This window comes from Crocuta crocuta, unplaced genomic scaffold, assembly GCF_008692635.1.
Source record: "Crocuta crocuta isolate KB4526 unplaced genomic scaffold, BGI_CrCroc_1.0 scaffold24, whole genome shotgun sequence".
NCBI lineage: Eukaryota > Metazoa > Chordata > Mammalia > Carnivora > Hyaenidae > Crocuta > Crocuta crocuta.
In genome coordinates, this window is record NW_027530974.1 from 8,319,602 (window position 1) to 8,339,082 (window position 19,481).

At 39.2% G+C, this 19,481-nt stretch overlaps 1 protein-coding gene and 1 long non-coding RNA gene across 2 annotated transcripts in view; one reads left to right on the forward strand and one right to left on the reverse strand.

Moving 5' to 3' along the window:
• LOC144236440 (uncharacterized) overlaps positions 1-19,481 on the reverse strand; it is a 294,747-nt gene that overhangs the window by 41,825 nt on the left and 233,441 nt on the right. The gene's annotated exons all lie outside the window — the stretch shown is intronic.
• Positions 1,153-9,455, forward strand: LOC144236441 (uncharacterized). The gene is made up of 3 exons (XR_013336540.1): positions 1,153-2,634; positions 6,118-6,291; positions 8,926-9,455. It is a non-coding gene; the product is annotated as an uncharacterized LOC144236441 (long non-coding RNA).

Sequence of the window (19,481 nt, forward strand, 5' to 3'; positions counted from 1 at the left end):
TCTGCTCAGGTCATGTTCCCACAGTTCCTGAGGTTGAGCCCCATTGAGGTTGAGCTACCCGCCAAACCTGGAAAATGCTTCCTCTGTCTCTCTTCCTGTGCCCGTCTCTTCCCACTCATGCACACTCTCCCCAATGAATGAATGAATGAATGAATGAATGAATAAATATTATATCAACATTGGTACCTGTTTGCAACGGTCTACTACGTAAATAAATATGAACATCTTATTTCCATAGAAACTTTAACGACACTGGAAAATTTTTAAGCAGAGTGAGACATACATGCAGTCTGACCTAAATTTTGATGAGATTTGAAAATTATGAATCATTTTCATTTTCTCCTTAGGCTCTTTGTCTGCTCTCCAAAGCTTCCTGGGACGAGCATGTGTACACCGACCACCAGAAATTCCACAGACCTCATTCAAAACTCCACCATTTCTCTCAAGAAACGAAGGGCTTCACTTTGAGCCACTGGAGTGCCTTTGTCTCATTCGAGAAAGAAATTCTGTGTCTTTAAATTCGCGTTCTGTGTTGGGCCACCGCGGGGCGGTTGTGCCGAATTTCCTCATTAAGCAGTTTCCTAAGGAGAAACCACGTGATCCAGGGCTCATGGCACCATTTCTTCGGATTTTTAATTTCAAAACCTTTCACTTGGCAGAGGCAGACCGGGGAGCCCTGTCGGTGACCGCTGGTAGTTGGCAATGACGGAGGAAGCCCGGGAAGGAACGGGGCTCCAGAGCAAGCCAGCACATTTTAATCAGCTTCTAGTCGTGGAAGAGCCAAGATTTACAAGGGCCTCACACCCCTAGGTATCAGCAAAGTGACACACTCCAGTGTAGCTGCAAGGTTTTATAGCGATGTTATCACTCAGAGAACAGAGGCATAAAGGCAGAGGAGTGGGAAGACGAGTACATAATGTTTTCACACACTAAGCTTAATTTCAATATTGTTTTGTGCTCCTGGGGCTTCCTTATGAATGACTGTAAAACTCTATTGTTCTGAAAATTAGTGCATTGCAAGGAAAATAGCGCGTCTGATGGCGCTGGTATCCTGGGCGCCTCACCTCGCATCAGGGCATGCTAAGTTTGCCCTAGTTTCAGGAAAAAGATCTGCAGAGAATGACAAAGATGAAAGAAAACTTTTTTTTTCTTTTCTTTTCTTTCTTTCTTTTTTTTTTTTTTGCATTTGGCAGAAACTAAATTAAAAAGAAAAAGAAGAAGAAGAAAAGAGAAAGCACAATGCCGAGAATATTCTAAGGAGTCATGCCTATAATTGAAAACCTGCTTTAGGTTATTTGGAACTTCCATGACCCATATGTGCTATATGGGGTCGGGCGACACATGCAGCTTTTGAACGCGACAGCGTCACACAGTGTTTCCCTAACCCCCCCACCCCCCATTTCTGAACAATTTCTTGTATCTACAGCTGTGCTATGTGCAGCGGCCATAAAACCATCCATTTGTATAATCTCGGGGCAAAAAGCACCACAAAGAGAAGCAATGGGACTGCGAAAATGATCCATCTTCATTTACGCATTTAAAATTTTTCTCACTGTGAGAGCCTGGTGAGGTGGATATCTTCCTGTGAAAACCGCAGAGAGCCAGCTGCCTTTTCCGAGTCCAACAAACATCAGTAGGGACAATAACATTAAGGATTCATAATCCCACACAGAAGAACACAACATTATCCTAACTAAATTTTCTCCTTTCGCATCCCCAAGACTTATTAATACACAGGATAAAAAGCTCCGAGAGCTCCAGCTTCCACACAGTGAGTGATGGATACCATATTCCAGCTGTTTAGTTTGGAAGCTATCGTCTCAGATCCATCAAGTTCTAGTGGAAATAAATGAAATAGGGATATCTGGTCCTCACTGTTCGCCTGAACGCCTGGCCTTCGTTTCTTCTCTTTACTATGTCAGAACTACCGCTGGAATCAAAAATGGTCTCAATTTTCTCAGTTCTGTGGAATTTTACCTCAGATGAGACTGCGGTAAATACCGCAATCATTTCATATCCTTTCCTAGGGGCGATACACCCATTGTGGCTCCACCATCATGCAATCTTCTTGGCTCATTCCCTTTCCTTTTCAAGGCCCCCACCCATTGTGTAGGGCGGTGGTTCTCTGCCGGCCAACTCTCAACCCTCTCTTGACACTCCCTTTCTGGACTTTGACTATTACCAACGTGTGGATGACACTCAGATTTATGTTGCTTTTCCAGACTTCTCCCCTGAGCTACAGACTTGATACCCAACTGACTGACATCTGCACAAATACAATCAGCAGGCATCTCAAATTTCACAAAGCTGGAATAGAAGATGGCTTTTCCCACTGCTTCGTTGAAAAGGGAGTCTCTCTGGCATCTGCCTTCACCACGGTCTACGGCACTAAAGCATCTATGGCACTAAAGCATCCTTCGATTGCTCGGGCTTAATATCTGGGTGTCACCTTCCTTTTCTTATTCTTCACCTTCCCAGTCCAGCCGACCCATCAGAGTAACTTCACAGAAGCCTTTTTTAATAGATCATTCATTGATTATTTTTAAACGTTTCTCTCCTGCTATTCTGCTTCTCTCTGAAGAGTCAGAAGAGATACTTCAAAGAGTTGCAGGAGGTATTAGGTAAGGCGGTGAGGTAAGAACAAAGAGTCATCGGTTCTTCTTGGCATCTTTCCATGCTCTGTATTCATTGAGACTGTCTTCCTTTTAGCCTGGTCCTTGCTTGTTCTACTGAGGTTGGCGGCTGACGTAACTCATGATGAGGCCTTCTGCCCGGGCAGGGCCCAGTGTTGGTCCCTGGGTGATTCTGCCAACCCTCAGTTCTTACTGATATCAGCTGCTGTGTGTGACATCTTCTAAGTTTCTGTCATTATTTCCATAGAATCCCCCGGCCATGCTGCTTTATCCTGCAGCTGAGGCTGGGGAATGGCCAACCAAGGCCCCCATAAAGGCGCCATGCCGGCATTGCCTGCCTTGCCACTCAGTTGCCCTTCCAGCTTCTTCCATCTTTTCAGGTTTGTCCCCATGCTCCCAGGAACAGGGACTCTCACTTCTACCGTATGGTTGTGCCGTACATTCTTAGTGTTAGCTTAAAACACTTCAGTTTTAGTGGAGTACAGGGTTAGAGAGACTGTACTTCAAGTTTCCATCAGCTACTTTGCACCACCTCCATTTTGGCCCAAAGACTAGAACGTAAGAATGGGAACTACCCATCTTAGAATCTGCCTCTGTTGCTCCTAATTCTATACCTCTCACTCCTCCCTGCCAACTCCCAAGGAATCAGAAGAGACAACCTGCAAACGTTTATACACTCTAAACAGTAACTTTTTCCATCCCAGTGTTGACATCAAAACTGTGCTTTATCTGGATTGGGTTTGGGAAAGAGAAGTCAGCATATGCACTGAGGAGGCTGCCTTAGCAGGCATTTCAAATATTTTGCATTGTTGAGATTGCACGTCAGGGAATAGGTGTTTCTTTTGGATATTTCATATAAATATAATGACATGATACACGGTATGCTGATTTTTTTATCACTGTGTAACAAATTACCACAAACTTCATATCTGAGAACAATATCCATTTTGATTTTATAGTTTCTGTAGGTCGGAAGTCCAGGCTAGTTGGGTCTTCTTGGTGAAGGTCATTCCAGGCTATCGTTAAGATATCAGCCAGGCTGTGGGCCCATCTGGGGCTTGAGTAGGAAGAATCCATTTCCATGCCCATTCATGTTTTCAGCAGAATTTAATTACCTGTGGTTGTAAGACTGAAGTCCATGTGTCCAGCCAGCTGTCACTGAGGGACTGCTTCCAGTAAACTCAATCCCTTGACACCTGGTCCCCTCCAAAGGTAGTTCACAATGTTTCTTTAAGGCTAACGAAACAATCTCTATCATGAGTCTCTCCTTTCATAGAAGACCTGGACTGAATTTTAAAGCACTCATCCAGTTAAGTCAGGCCCACCCAGGATAATCTCCCTTCTGATTAATTCAGAGTCGTGTTAATTGGAACTCCTTTATACCTGAATAACCCCTTTACCTTTGCCACAGAACTAACCTAATCACAGGAGTGACTCATCACAGGTTTATCTTGCCTTCCATGCTGGAGAATCACACAGGGTATTTACCCCAAGAATCTGGACAACCGTTTAGAATTTTGCCTACCATGGTGCTCAGTTGGTTAAGCGTCTGACTCTTGGTTTCCACTCTGATCATGATCTCACAGTTCGTGGGATCAAGCCCCAAGTCAGGCTCTGCACTGAAAGCATGGAGCCTGCTTGGGATTCTCTCTCACTCTCTCTCTCTCTTTCTCTCCCCCTCCACCACTCATGTTCTCTTGCTTGCTCTCTCTCACAAGAAATGAACTTTAAAAAAAAAAAAAGAATTCTTCCTACCTGAGTGATATTTGCAAGGGACTTCTTTCACTTGGCACAATGCTTTTGAGGTTCATCTGTGTTATATGTATTTGTTGTTCACTTCTTTTTATTGGTGAACAGTATCCCGTTGTTTGGATATACTAAATTGTGCTTACCCACCACAAATTGGGAAAACATGACCTGAGTGGAAATCAAGACTCAGATGCTTAACTGACTAAGCCACCCAGGTGCCCCTCCCAGCTCTATTCTCACCAGCTGTGTGACCTTGAACACATTACCAAAGCTCTCTGTGCCTCAGGGTTCTCATCTGTAATGGCATTTATGTAACAGTATGACTCTAGGACTAAATAGTCCACGGAAAGTGCTTGTGCCTGGCTTAACACAGAGTAGAGACTGATTGTTAGCCACTAGTAATAGTCATTCTGAAAACATAGGAGGCATTTCATAAATATTTACTAATTAACCAATAGGTTGATGGAGGTCTTACTGGATAATCTGCATTGTACATAAAACTTCTAAAATCTTACTTCTATATAATAATGGTTCAAATTTCTATTTCCTTTTCTTAATCCTATGCCCTCTGCTTTGAGACAACTCCGTGTTTGATTGATCCTTTGAGAGAAGGGGTCAAACATCTAATATCTGCACAGAAGCCTTAATAAACATCCATGTCTTAAAATTTCCGACTGATAACTACAAGTAATGAGACTCTACGGGCTTCCTCTTTCTGGAATAATCTCTTTCCCCCACGTGACTTTTAATATTCCGCTCTCGCATCAAATAAACCCTGAGGTTTTTTGGTTTTGGTTTTGTTTTATTTTCGGTTTTATTTTTTAACGACAGGCTGGTGGTCTGTCTGGAATAAACTTTATGTGTGAGGAAAAAATAAAATTTTATTTGCTGCTTGCAGACTAAATAATTCTTATAAAGAAGAAAGTTTATTGATGTTGTAAGCAACATCGTGCCTTTTGAGATGAGGGGATGACCTGGCTAAAAGCACCTCCCCTCGCCCCTTCCTCTCATCATATTCTTTTAATTAAGAAGCCTGCTGATGAAAGGTTCATCAGCAGGCACATTCCCTAATCTTGGAAGAATAAGGCTATTTTAAGAAATCTAGCAGGTTCAACACGTCATGGTAAGTACAAATACCTCTTCCTTCAAGTAGCATATAGAAACCTTTCGTTTCTCCAAATAGCTCCTCTTACTAGAATCCAACAGTATGGTAACTCCTACCTCTCCCTGTGTCCTGGTATATAAAGATATCATTCTTGCTGTGGGAATGTCATAATTTCTTGGGTTGATATTGCTATATCACTGAGCATGTCATGGGGTAATGCTGTACCCAGAAAGAAAGAAAAAACACCTAAAATTCTTCCTGAATTCAGATTATTCTTCCTGTTAGTCACAACTTTTGTAAATCACCTGGGGCCAAAAAAATAAAAAATAAACCAGAACTCAATGAAAATCCTATTTGTCAACCCTCAAGGACCTTGGAGATCGTTTCCAAACTTACGGGTTGTAAAAAGTTTCCTTTATGTAGCAGCAAGCTAAGAGTTGGAAAAAAAAAAAAAAAGCAAGGAACTGAAAATTTCTACAGGTGCTTCAGAGTAAAGGTGTGTTACTGTGTTTCCAAGGGGATGTTTGATAGGGCGGGGTCTTTGCACTGAGTAGATTAGGATGCGGGGCCATAGACTGGTTTGCAAGCTGAACTTTGTTACATTTCCATCTTGTTTTCCTGTTGTTCCAGGTCAGCCCGTGTGTTTGTAAGTTGGTGATACTTGGGCTACGTTGAAATATCCCAGGAGAGGAAAGCTTGTGGGCACTTCTGTCAAAGTTTTAGAAGGAAAGGAAGATAACTCTGCTTCTGCCATCAGGAACAGCAATGCTACTGGAGAAATCCCAAAAGGGAAATGACACCAAGGTGAGATGCAATCGACCACTGTCCCTATCTGGAGATTAGTGTTCCTATGGTAAAATCTTCAGGGTCTTCTGTGTGACTTCTAAGAAGGAAACAATTTCTGGGGCTTCTGGGTGACTCGGGCATCTGACTTCGGCTCAGGTCATGATCTCATGATTTGTGGGTTCCAGCCCCACATCAGGCTCTGTGCTGACAGCTCAGAGCCCAGAGCCTGCTTTGGATTCTGTGTCTCATTCTCTCTCTGTCCCTCCCCCACTTGTGCTCTGTCTCTCTCCCTCTCTCAGAAATAAATTAATGTAAAAAAAATTAAGAAGGAAACAATGTCTCTTATACTACCACTATCTGATGTGGTCTCTTTCAACTCCTAAGGAACTGACTCATTATCATGTTAATAATTTTCTCAAATTGTTTTCCATTTCTTAAAATGCTTATAGTTTCTACCTACTCTGATAGAATGGTATATTCTCTGAAATTAGGAATGTGACTTAAAATTTACTATTTTCTCATAACGTGGTGTGTGATGCACATGTCCAACATTGTTTAAAAGTGGTTGTAACCTAGATTTTTAAAAAGAATTTTAATGTTTTATTTAATGGCTTCAATTTAATAGTTTAAATGATATCATGCTCAACAAACTAGTGGCTTCCGTTCCCCAACTCTTCTGTGAAATATGCCTTAATGTTACATTATGTGTGATGATAGAATTCAAATAGCTGTGGAAGAAAGAGAAAGGAAACAGGTGATGGAGTCCAAAATCCCAAATTTCAGTCCAGGCTTTGCCGCTTACTACAAACCTCGTCCAAGTCTTAGAGTTGCTCTGACATCTTCATTTAATGTTAGGGAGACAAAAAAATCTTTCCTTTAAAGTTATGTCATTTTAGGGGCACCTGGGTGGCTTAGTCGGTTGAGCGTCCAACTTTTGCTTAGGTCATGATCTTGCGGTGTGTGGGTTCGAGCCCCGCGTCGGGCTCTGTGCTGACTGCCAGCTCAGAGCCTGGAGCCTATTTCAGAGTCTGTGTCTCCCTCTCTCTCTTACCCTTCCCTGCTCACGCTGTCTCTCTCTCTCTCTCCTAGAAATAAAATTTAAAAAAAAAATTTTTTTTAAAGTTATGTCATTTTATTGAAATAATATGCATGCATGTGTCTGATTATTTGTGTTAGCTATAGAGGCAGCAGCAGCAGCACTGTATTAATAATAACAGCAGGATTGGGGCGCCTGGGTGGCTTAGTCAGTTAAGCGTCTGACTTTCGCTTAGGTCATGATCTCACGGTTGGTGGGTTCGAGCCCCGCGTCGGGCTCTGTGCTGACTGCCAGCTCAGAGCCTGGAACCTGTTTCAGTCTGTGATTCCCTCTCTCTCTGACCCTCCCCTGCTCACGCTGTCTCTCTCTCTCTCCTAGAAATAAATAAAAAAACATTAAAAAATTTTTTAAAAAAATAATAACAGCAGGATCTAGACAGTGCTTTTATAAGTTTAGCTGGAGAAGATGTTCTTTAAGAGGAGGGCATAAAAACATTTTAAGTCAAATAGTAAACTTTATAAAAGGAAGTAATATAATACACCCTGGATGTATCTTGCAATATAAACTGGAATATTTATAGTCACATTCAGTTATATCAAGTAGCTTAAAAAGGATGTGGAAATGAGGGTCCCTACAAATTACAAATGATTAAGTACTTTCATTCTTCCTTTAAGAGGACTTCACCATTTAGTGAAAGAAAATGTATCAGTGACTGATGTAGTGATAAATAAGCAAGAGAAAGCTAAGGATGAAAGGGGAAAAAAGAAATCTCTAAACTAAGACTGGAAATGTCTTTTCTCCTCCCATGGGTCATATCAAGTCCACATCCTACGTCAGATGGCCAACATGTTGTTCAAAACTCAGTAATTTGCAGTTCTTAAAAAGATTCACCTATGCTTGCAATGAAGCTTCCTTTCTTCAACTAAAACTGAATCGTGAAAGCAGTGCTACTCTTTCAAGTCTGGCGGTTTCACACACAAAAGTTCAAGTGTACTTTTGAAGACCATAGCTTGCAAACATCCGAGCAATTGAAATCCTCAGCGTTCTTTTACTTAACCTACACGTTGCTTCAAACGCCGTCGTTTATAAAGCAGTAATGAAAATAACAAGTCTATAAACCTGTGCGAAACAGCAGGAGTTTTGAGCTCCCAGGACTTTAGTCTGGTAGTTGGCGCAGTGATTTATATCTAGTGGAATTAAGGAAACAGTACAAAGTGGAGAAGAAAAGGAGAGAACACTCAAAAGGGGTGTGTGTGTGTGTGTGTGTGTGTGTGTGTGTGTGTGTGTNNNAAAAAAAAAAAAAAAAAATCATGTGAGATCCCCTAAATACGCTAAAACCCTAGAGCAGTGCAGGGCAAGGGAAAATACTCAGGGAGTGGTCACTGCAGATTTTCTACAGACATAAAGGGAAGTGGTGGTATCTTCAGCTTGGAAGTGGGCTAACTTGTTTATTTTGAATCTGCCAAAAGTTTTGAGTTACGTTTCATATTTTGAGGGTGTTTGGAGGTGAGAGGCTAATGGAGATTATTGGGAAGAGGTCACATTACCACTGGATTAAAGAATCGTCTGTATTTTTTTTATTTTTAAAAAAAATAATGTTTATTTATTTTTGGCAGAGAGAGCGGGGGACAGAGGATCTGAAGCCGTCTCTGGGCTGACAGCCGGGAGCCTGATGCCAAAGCTCGGGCTCAGGAACCATGAGATCATGACCTGAGCTGAAGTCGGATGTCAACTGTCTGAGCCACCCAAGGACCTCTCTTTTTCTGTATTTTAAAGGTGAAGGGACTGCAGATGGATGTACTAGTTGATTTCGTGCATTTTAATGAGTTATTTGTTTTTTGGGATTCGAAGCCAACACACTAGCTTTTTATGCTACATGTTTTCTTCCTTGACACAAGAACAGCAGGTTGCTGAGAGCAGAAGCAGGATCGAAAGCCTCTAAGGTTCTACTATCCAGATTCCTGAGTGCATTTTATGAGATGTCTCGACTTTCAGTCGCATAGAGACTATGCCTGACCGACCACAGTAAGGCCAAAGAACTGTTTGTTGACTTTTTTTTCTTTGCATAGAACTGGCCATTCTTTAAATATGGAGTACAGTCCTATGTTTCAGCTTTTTGTGCATGAATAAAAAAACATGGTTATTAGTCTAGTTTGTACAGATTTTTTGTTCCAGGAAGATAACATTTTCACCTAACTATGTTGAGACTCATAAAGTATTAACATGCCTTTGAAGTCTTCCTCCATTAACGTTATAGGATTCCGGTAAAATATGGTACTCTGGTTCTTTAAGTGGCCTTCCAAAGTTTGGGAAAGTCTCCCTATCTGTAGGACCCTCATCAGGGTCTTCCCAGTATTCTCTTGCTGGATCTTTCCATGGGAGCAGACTCAGTTCCTGATCAGGGTTTTGGGAGCAATATTAAAATGCCAAGTTGACCTACACGAAAAGAGTGGAAAGCCCACTCCCTCACGTTTGATGTTTGATGCTTTGACAGGCAAGCTGGGAGTCCTGGGTTGAACATCTAGCAGAAGCCATTTTACCATTCATCATTCTGAGGTTTCAAATTGAGGGCAAAACGCCATATAACCTACTTGCACATTATTTACTGAAACCCACACAATTAAAGGCAAAAAATGTTCTTACTCAGGAGGTGTTTTTATCCCTTTCCTGAAATATTGTGACATGTGCAAAGATCCTGCCTGGCAAAATGTCCTAGATTTTAGTCCTGGCTGTGACATTTCTGATGCTGGGCAAGTCATCTTTCTGAATCTCGCTAATTTCCCTCACCTGTGAAATTCCTGACCTGATTACCTCAAGATTTCTCTAAAGAGCAAATAGAATTATGTTGACAACATGTTGAAGACTTTGCTGTGTGATACTAATGTAAGATACTATAATTCGTATCAGTGTTTTAAGTTAAAATCTAAAAATACATTATGTTTTCATAAAATATTCCAATAGCTATTTGTTACAAGATAAAAGCAAAATCTTTGAGATTTAAAATTTAAAAAGAAGAAAGGAAATTACCCTACCCTTCTCTAAAGAAGTTCCATTTCCTTTTTTAAGCTTATTTATTGTTTTTCATTATTTTTAATGTTTATTTTGTTAGTTATGTTTTGAGAGAGAAAGAGAAAGAGCACGAACAGGGGAGGGGCAGAGAGAGAGGGAGACGCAGAATCCGAAGCCGGCCCCAGGCTCTGAGCTGTCAGCACAGAACCCGATGTGGGCCTCAGACTCACAGAGTGGAAGATAATGACCTGAGCTGAAGTTGGACACATAACCAACTGAGCCACCCAGGCACCCCTTAAGCTTATTTATTTAGTTTTAGAAAGAAAGAAAGTGAAGGAGAGAGTGCTAGTGTGTGAGCAGGGGATGGGCAGAAAGAGAGGGAGACAGATAATCCCAAGCAGGTTCCATTCTGTCAACTCAAAGCCAGATCCCACAAACTGTGAGTTCATAACCTGAGCCTAACCCAGGAGTCACACGTTCAAGGGCATGAGCCACACAGGTGCCCCTAGAGATTCCATTTGCTTATGATCATCTTTCAATATTTCTGACTTGTTAGGCAAGGTTACATCCTATAGGTCCCAACCTACAGAGGTTCACATCTATATGTCTATGTTCCACTCCTGCAATGGAAGGTGATTCTTCACAAAAAATTAGGGTGGGAATAACCATTTCCTTGCACTCTAATCACACAACAGCATAATTTTCTATATTTCATCACTTGTTGGGAAGCAATTTACAAATTTCACTGGTGCTTGGCAAGTTTTTATCAGAAGCAACATGGGAGAATTACACACAAAAAATTTGATAAGTGTTTCTGTTTTTTAGTACCATGTGAAAATCATATACGTACCCCTTTGATGTATCTATTAATGAAAAACTCATCTGTCTATTTGCCCTATACAGAAATAATTTGTCAAGCTAATAACTGTATAACGATTAGGCTTAGGGAAAAAATCTAAACACAGAAACCTCTTCCACCATTATATGCATATTCAGAAATGTCAGGATCAGCTAAATGTGGAGGTTGAAACACACAATTAACAAAAGATGCTTCAATTCAACTGTTCAGCTAACTGTCATTGTGTTTCCTCATAATATTCCTCTTAAAAATTTTCATTAGTGGCAAATTTTCTGATTACGGAAAATGGGAAATGCTAGTGGCTGATAGGATCATTTCAAAGAATGAAAAGCCATTGCCAACATCATCATAGTAGAATGGTTTTTTAAACATTCCTTGAACATAAGGACTGTGTATTAGATCTTTGATTTGTGCCCAACAATGATAAAATTGTTATGCACAGAATTGATTGAAGGATGAAAAAAGGAAGGAAAGAAGAGAGGAAGGAAGGAAGGAAGGAAAAAAGTGATGGAGAAAGAGAGGAGAAAGGAAAGAAGGAAAGATACTACTACCTAAGCTAGTAGGTGACTTGGTTCAGTCATAAAATTACCATTTAGTGTTAAAAACTAAACTTTTTTCTAATATTGATTCATACAGAGAGGTGATTTGCCTTCTCAGTGAATCCAATACATCTAAAACAAGTAACAACAAAACTTATACTGGATGCGGAATCCTGACCCCGAAACAAAAGAAACCAAACTCAAGGAATATATGGTGTAGATATGCCACTCTTTGGGACAACCAAATGTCACATCTTATTTGTAGAGCTTGGGTTTGATATTAATTATTCTTGGTGAATAATAGATGAATGTATTAAATGATAGAGTATGTCGAATTTCAAGTTACACAAGATAGCATACAGAGCATGTCCGGCTCAGAAGAATAAAAAATATTTGGCCCTGCAAACAGGACAGAAACCCTGAGTGTTCTCCCTTATTTATGCCAGCCCCTTGATGGCAGACATTCCTTCAGTGAATTTTTAGGAGTTTGCCTGATGGACACAAATGATCCTGGAGAAGATGAGAAAAATGGAAGGCAGAGATGCAGCTTTTGCTGAGCACTATCCTAAAGTCATCTTGAGGGCCGTTACTGTATCCATTTGTGACAATGAAGCTCTTCTTGAATTGCTGCAAATTTCAGTAAAGTGCTCTGTTCCTACATGATTCTTCCTGGACTCAGGAGACGCACAGAAGTGTGCGTCTGTGTTTAAGTACCGCAGAAAATAACAACTCCCTTCCAGGTATGGTAATAAAGGAGATGAGAGTAAACTGTTAATTAGGTCAATCTCCACCACTGCTTACAGATAATTAATACATCTGCTTCAGGATTGAAATTGTTCTATATTCTTTTTAGAAGAGAAAAATACTAAGAATATTTGGGTGTTTTATAAAGTTTATTTATGTTGAGAGAGAAACAGAGTGAGGGGGAGAGAGGCAGAGAGAGAGGAAAAGAGAGAGAATCCCAAGCAGGCTCCACACGGTCAGCACGGGGGCCCCCAATGTGTGGCTCAAACTTACAAACTGTGAGATCATGACTTGAACCGGAACCAAGAGTTGGACACTCCACTGACTGAGCCCCCCAAATGCTCCAAAATTTGGGTGTTTTAAGTAAAAACTGTAGTGGGTATTTTCAATGACCCTGAAGTTAAGGCAAACGAAATGAGAGCCTCAGAATAGGACTATTATCATAACAGAACCCATTCTCTTTTAACCTCAGTGATCTTTGATACCATTTCCTTTTACATAATGTTATGATATGAACAACAGAACATCATAAGAGCTATCATGAGGCTCAAGAGAAAAAAAAACTCACACTATTAATAACTATTTTTCCTGGCATCTATTATTGAGCATTGGGTCAAAATTCTCTGGGCTCTATTGTTCTAAAATCCCTTTAAAAAATCTTAGTAAAAACAAAAAAAAATTGGTTGGATCCTTCTGGCTTGAACATTTTAAAATCAACTCAGGTTTGTCATGGATCTCTGAAGTACCTGAAGCATTCATTGTTCCTTGAACCAGGATTTAAAAGTGAGTTCTCCACAGGAACACCTGGGTGGCTTAATAATGGCTTAAGCTTCTGACTCTTGATTTCGCCTCAGGTCATGATCTCAAGATTTGTGGGATGGAGGCCCACATCAGGCTCTGCACTGACAGCATGGAGCCTGCTTGGGATTCTCTCTCTCCCTTCTCTGTCTCTCTCTCTCTCTAAATAATAAATAAATAAATAAACAAACAAACAAACATTAAATACATACATGCATACATAAAGGTTGGCTCTCCATAATTGCAAGTTCTAGAATTTTTATTTTTTGATTAAATTTCCATTTCCATGATAACATTTGAGGTGATGAAAATGTTCTAAAATTAAATTATGGTGAGGATTGCAGAACTCTGCTAACATGATAAAGACCACTGAATCGGGCCCTTCAAATGGGTTACCGTTATAGTTGTAATTTATATCTTACTAAAGTAGTTAAAGTATTTTACCCATTCTAAAGAGGCAAAGATGTTTTAAAGTAATAAAATAAGACCTTTATTGCCTAACTCAATGTTTATCTTAGTAGAGGCTACTGACTACTCTTAAGTGTTTAATTATATTTTCAGGGATGTTCAAAGACCTCTTGAAAAGGAGATTTAGCTTATTTCTTGGCTACATAGGAAATTAAGAAATGAAAATTACAGGTTTTAAAAGTAGACTATAGGCATTAAAAGAAATTGGCAATAGGGACAATTTGTTTTGCGAATTAAAAATTCCTTTGGTGATATGTGGTATAAAGAAATGGTATGAGGTGAACCAACGCACAGTTAGTATCAGTATCTCTCTCCCTGATCAGATTGTGATTATTCTCTCAGGTAGAAGGCCTAGAGTTTAAGGTCAAATACCTCTTGATCAAGGGAAGTAAATTCCCTCTACTGAAGATTCTTTTGACCTATCCTTTAGATTTTGCCATATCTAAAAGCATTGTATACATTTTAAAAGAAACTGACCATTTACTTAAAGAACTGTGTTCTTTGTTAAAAACAAAAACACTTATTGGCATAGCTCATTCCATCCTAATGACAAAATTAAGCTTACTGCCCTCAATTTTTAAGTTTTATATGTGACTAAGACAATTAGAAGAGACCAGGGGGGTACTCACTTTTGAATGCCCAGTCTTGGTAATGAGAGCTTTCATACTATTCTTACTTTCTGATCTTATACTCAATAAACGTTGACTGCTGCTCATTTAAGGGAAAAAAATTAAAAAAGACCCAGGAAAGGAATATCAATCAGCCAAATGTAAAAAAAGAAAAAAACAAACAAAAACCAAAAAACAATAGAACAATGGTTTTAAAACAATCTAGAAGATCAAACCTTTGGATACAGCAAGATTTGTTTGATAAAAATGTGCCTCCCAACTCCAGAAACACACTTTTTATGTCAAGAAATTAAAAATAAGCAAGAATCTAAAACATGAGGACAAATGAGTCATAGCCTGACCTGCTGACAGGCTGTAGAGGGACAATGAGAGCTTTTCCAACAGCTTGCCTGAGAAGAAGCCAAGGGACCAGCCTGGAAACCAGGAGCTAAATGTAGATGGCGGTGTGTGTGTGTCACTTGGAGCGCTGCATGGTGGCTCTGTTCCTGCCAAATATACAGCAGCTTAGCCGTGTTTTAGGACCTAATCGAGGCATAAACCACAACTGCTACTGTTGCTGGTGACAATGGAAAGCAAATTGCATTTCTAACTAGAAAGAAGGAAATGTGAACAAAGAGAAACAACCAACTAAATCTCATCAGGAGACACCGTTTCTGCTGCCAAATTAAGAAAGATGCATCTTCCATCAAATTGGAAAAGGAATCAGAAAGGATAAGAGACACTGTGACAAGGTTGGCCAGTACATTCTTACAATGTTAATGCTGTCTGTGATTTTCTTTCCTCTGTGTCTGAAGATGAATCATGAGGCCATTATGTAGCAGACAGACTGTCAGGGCTCGAACACCTATTTCTGAGCATCACATGAATCGCTACTTTCAGCTGTCTCATTCTTCCTATAGACTGGATGCTCCTGAATGGTATGTGGTGGTAGCTTGCAAAGGACTTTATATTCTGCTTGATACTTTCTCCTTACAAAGGACACTTTCATAGGTCTTTTTCCAAATATGAAAATAATATGTATTCGTCATGAAAATTAGTAGGAAATTTACAAAAGCACAAAGAAGAGAAGCTAACTTTCCCATACTCCCACATCAAAGGAAGATATAATCATGTGAAAATTCTATGTATGTTTTTGTAACCTTTGACGCCACTTTACAGTCTTTCATGGGTCATTTTTAGACCAACTCATTTTGAATTACTGGGAACTGGTTTTGGAAAGCACACCGAAAATGAGGTACTAATATGTGTCCTTTCTTGTCTATTTATCCAGCCTTAGTGTTCCCTATTGCCTTCCATTAGTCATGTTCCAGACGCCCCAAATTCTTTTCTGTTCTCTGAAATATCATATTTCGTCTTGTGCTTGGAGAGCCCAGGCCTTGGTGCCCAATTTATCCTTGAACCACTCTTCCTCTTGAATACCTATTGCAATAATCTTCTCTTGTGTGAGATCTTTAATGGCCTTTTCCAAGGGATTAAGAGTCTTAAAGAGAAAACCACAGGGCCCCAAATGAAGTCACTAGGGCCAAGTCACCAAACTGAGGCTCATTACCCAACCTAACTGCAGTTCCAAACTCCCCTGGAAATATAGTCTTTACCATCAGTCAAGAATTTTCTGAGCAGCACCAATCTGTCTGTCATGTGGGCTCTCCCTCTCCTCCAGGGCCTCAAAAGAAGAGGAGGTAATCTGCACAACAAGACTCTCAGCCTTTCCCCTAAAGGAGAGTGAATGTGTCAAATAATCTTTTTTTTTTTCCTTTGTTAACTTTGCTGTCCCACCTCCTTCCTAGAAAAACCTTCCATTCTTGTAAAACTCTTCAGAGCTGCCCTCTGCTTGCCAGATGGGACGCTGCCCAACGCTTGAATTCCGTAATAAAGCCAATTAGATCTTCAAATTTACTTTAACAATTCTATCTTTGTTCAAGCTACCACCATACTGCCCAGCGCATTGCTCTATTATTCTACCATCTTACTGTATTGGTATTATAGCCACAGCTATTTAACTTCCTGACTGTACTATAAAAGAAGAGATACTGTTTCATCTTACTTTCACCTGCATCTAAGAAAAAAGCACTTACTTTGTATTAGATGATTCATAAATAAGTGGCAAATAAATGAATAGATGGATGAATGAAGTTGTTTCATCTCTCTGAGCCCCAGTTTCCTCACCTGTAAATGGAAATAATATCCACCACATATATTTGCTTTGAAAATTAAATGAACCAACGTACAAATTGATTGACATAGTGACTGGGCTACAGTAAGAGCTACTTATTTCTCCCCTTTGTTCTTAAGACTATATTGCTTAAATTCTAAGCTCCTTTGAAAAATTCCCTTTGACCTATCTATCAAAAAACATGAATGCTAAAAGCCAAGCAAAGGGTTTCTCTGAAGAGGTAGTAATATTATGGTGACATTTTTGCAACTCTAAGTTATTCAGGCTTTGTGACTCTTAAAAGCCCAAAGAACTCCGAACAGAAATTAGATAAGTTAAAAAGGATAAAGGCTAATGGTAGAGCTAGCATTTCATTAGGGTTGTATTTTCATCTCTTGGAAGTCTATCCAAACACAAGTAATGCTGGGGAACTTGTGCTTCTCAAACAGCCAGATATGGAAAGGAGTTTGACTTTCATTCTTTCTGTTAAAGAACATTGTACTTCCAAAGGAAAAAAAAAGAACATTGTTTAATGCTTTACATGAAATTCCATTTCCCACCACATAATTATTAAAAGATAAGTAGCTTTTGCATTATTAATAAGAATAAATAATAAGAGGGCAATTAAATAACTATCATTAATGGCTTGTTCATTAATATGTTAGCAGTTGGCTGTTTTATCATGAAGAGAAATTAGAGTAAGATAGTAGGAAAATTCAATAAATAATAAAACAGAAAGCTGTGTACTGTGCCTCAGTTAATTACAAATGTATCTGAATCTTAGGGAACCTTAAAGAAGAAATTTGCATACCACGTATACAAGTAGTTCAAAGCTAATAGGTGCTTTGTTACAAACAAAACTCTCTCCTGTCTCTTTGAGTTTAAGTTTGTTTACTCTTAGAAAAACTTGATTTCCTGTGTCTGAGGAAAATAAGCTTATAAAAAAAGATGAAAAGGCCGCTATATACCACTCCAGTAAAGAGATGCTGACAAATTAAGTGTTAATGAATCAAAAACATATGGATTACACTTAAACTTCAAATAGAAATGATTTTAGAATCAAGGGAGAGACTACTTAACAAAATCTAAGTAAGTCTTTGTCAATCTTTAAAACCCAAACATTTATGGTATCTTCAGAAAGCTCTAAGTTATTCCTTTCCTTAGTAGTGACCTATCATTTTCATTTTATGGAAAAGATCAATCTTTCCAAGGCCAAATGACCTTTCAAACGTTTAACAATATACTGGGAAAGTTTCAAACAGACAACCCACAAGTTCAGAGCTAAAAAAGATCAAGGGAGAAATATATATCAATTAACCAAAACCACGATGCCAACACAGAGTATTTTCCTCCACCCCTTGCTCATCATGATTTAAAAAACAAAGCAAAAGAGAAATGTCAGTAGTCATAAACCTTTTAAATCATCTTCTTTTATCAGTAAATTTTAAAATTATAGCTAAGATTTGTATTTTCAAATTAGTCCACTCAATATCAATCTTCTTTGTGCAAAAATTGGAAGCTCTATGATGTTAACAGCTCTAATTACAGTCCACATTCATATAATAATCTCCAAATATTTATTCATTATTGAGAGAAAGAGAGACAGACAGAATGTGAGCAGGGAAAGGGCAAAGAAAGAGAGAGGGAAACAAAAAATCCCTGATGCAGGGCTCGAACTCACGGACCATGAGATCATGACCTGAGCTGAAGTCGGACTCTTTTTTTTTGAGTTTTCTGATAATAAAGTCGGACTCAACCAAGTGAGCCCCTCATATAAAAACTTTTAAAAGGTGTCTTAATGCCTCTGTAGAATTGGAAATTGGTTCAATGCAAGAAGAAAATAACACTGGATATGGAGTTCAGAATATGTATTTGATTACTGAGCAGAAACCCCTATGTTTAAGATAATTGAGGCATACTTTTAGGATGTATTCACCCAGGGGTCCCTAAGATATGTTCTTTACTAGCAAGAACAACAAAAATTTGATGTTCTTTTTCAATGCAATAAAGTCGGTGTTTAAAATCTAATCTACTAACTTCCCAAGAAAGACCTGTTCATTCACATTCCTACACTGATGTAAATGTCTCTTTCACTAAAAATTCTGTCCTGACGTCCAAAATGCTTATTTATTACTGTGAGTACTTATTCTTGTGCCTGACACTTAATGTAAAACGCTTTTCAGTTATTTTGGAAGTGGAGCCTCCATGGGTAAATCCTGCATGTATGAAATTCACTGGAATCATGTTCAGGGGCCAGGAAGTGTTACATGTAGATGGTTTGAGCGCTCACCTTTTGTTCTCTTGGTGTAAGGAGTGAAAAAGATTCCTTAGCTCTTACTAAATGAAACCCCTGCTTCCCACCTCCTGTAATCAAAGCAGCCCATTTCCCCTTTGAATTGACAAGATTCAAGGGTGCTATACATTGTAGTCACCATTCTGCCACCTACCATTTTGAATTCAGTTTGACTCCCAGTTTCCATTTCCACTTGGTTCCCCATTCCATTCCTGATTTTAAATTTGGCTAGATCCAATGTAGTTATTTATCTTCACCTCCTTTCAAGTCCCCATCAAGTTTGCAAGCTTGTTTTTCCCTGTGCACATTCATGATTCGAGTCCCTTACGTAATTCCATTGTATAGCCATCTATTAATAAAAATTATTCTAACACACAACAACAAACATAATAGCCTTCATTAGTTGTATTTGGTGATTCCCAGATAATACAGACACTTGAGAAATAGACTTATCCGTCCACTGCAGATCAGGATGCTTAATACTTGATGGCATGTAACACACAATCTGTAAGTGATGGTGATATTGAGTTGAATTGAATAGTTAGAAAGTGCCATGGATAATTTAGGCCTTCGCTGAATAACAACACTTAAGGGTGGAAAATTGAACTATGTATTATTAGACTGAGTGCATTAAAAATTTCGGAACTTTAAAATAAGCAAATTACAGAATTCAGTGCAAAG